Source organism: Limulus polyphemus, unplaced genomic scaffold, assembly GCF_000517525.1.
Source record: "Limulus polyphemus unplaced genomic scaffold, Limulus_polyphemus-2.1.2 Scaffold3689, whole genome shotgun sequence".
Taxonomy (NCBI): Eukaryota; Metazoa; Arthropoda; class Merostomata; order Xiphosura; family Limulidae; genus Limulus; species Limulus polyphemus.
In genome coordinates, this window is record NW_013669299.1 from 76,212 (window position 1) to 77,511 (window position 1,300).

Sequence of the window (1,300 nt, forward strand, 5' to 3'; positions counted from 1 at the left end):
TTTTAGGTTGTATCTACAGAAATATTGAATACAAGTCTAAAGAGGTTATAACATTATTGTATGGGTCATTGGTTAGGCCACATTTGGAATACTGTGTTCAGTCTTGGGCTTCTTACTTGAGAAAGGACATTGAATTATTGGAAAGGGTTCAGAGTGGGGCTACTAACAGGATACCTGGGATGGACAGGTTGTCATACAAGGATAGGTTAAGATCTCTGAGCTTGTTTTCTTTTTTTTAAAAAAGAAAGGTTAGAGGACATCTGATTGACGAGTTTAAGATTAAAGGAAACAACAATGTTGTTACATCCTCTTTTTCCATATTTACTGTTAAAACTGGGGGACACAAATAAGACTTTTGGTAGGGTAGGAGTCATATTCAGCTAAGACAGCTTTATTTTTTGAAGTGGAACAATTTTCCTTTGGGTTTGATGGACACAATTTATAAGAGAATTTAAGGGAGAACTTGAGAAATAAATAATACTGGCTAGATTTTAGTTTTTGATTTATTTAGTGGACAGGATGACCTAGATGGGCCAAAAGATCCATTGGTGTCCTTTAATTTGATCTTCACCATTAGCTTCCTTAAAAGTGCATTACCACTGCCAGGCCCGTTATCAAATAAAGTCTACTCCCAAACATATGTGCAATAGCTAACCCTTTGTCAAATTTAAAAAGTAGGAGCCAATTTTATGAAGTAATAAGTGATAGTAGTAGTAGTTCTCAGTAAAAAACGTAGGCCTAACATTACTGCATGGTAATACAACATTACTAATAACACATTATCAAAATGATAGTGTAACTTGTAACTTAAGTACAACGTCATTATGACAGTGTATGATGTAACTAACATTGTTTGTATTGTTAGAGATTTTTCAATCATATATTTTTCTAAGCTACAAAAACAAGAACGAATAAGTTAATATACAATACCTATATAACCTGCTGTAGCAAACGTACGATAAAACACAAATAATCGTTTCCGAATTAAGCTGGAAGTCGCTGCATATTTTATAAACGTAGGCCTATTACAAATCTTCTACTCTGACTAACAAGTTTTTTTTTGCAAACATGAACAGTGCGCCATCTCGAGTTTGTAGTTTTATGAAATACAATGAAATGGCTAAAATAATCGAAACGCTAACCAATGAATTATATTTTCCTTTCAGAAAAGACTAGTAATAAATAATAGTATGATCGTATGAGAATAACCAAAATGAAATTATTATTGTTACGTCTTCGTTTGTTAATTGATTTTTCCGTAACTTCGTTCCAACGAAACTTTAACGACACAAGTCTTTAC

General features: G+C 32.8%; 1 protein-coding gene across 2 annotated transcripts in view; it reads right to left on the reverse strand.

Annotated features, from left to right (window-relative positions):
* Window positions 1–1,059, reverse strand: part of LOC106469859 (syntaxin-7-like) — a 33,693-nt gene extending 32,634 nt beyond the window's left edge. For both annotated transcript variants that reach the window (XM_022398429.1, XM_013930372.2), the window contains exon 1: window positions 931–1,059. The gene's annotated coding sequence lies outside the window, so the exon portion shown is untranslated. The remainder of the gene's footprint in view (window positions 1–930) is intronic.
* Window positions 1,060–1,300: the final 241 nt, after the last annotated feature.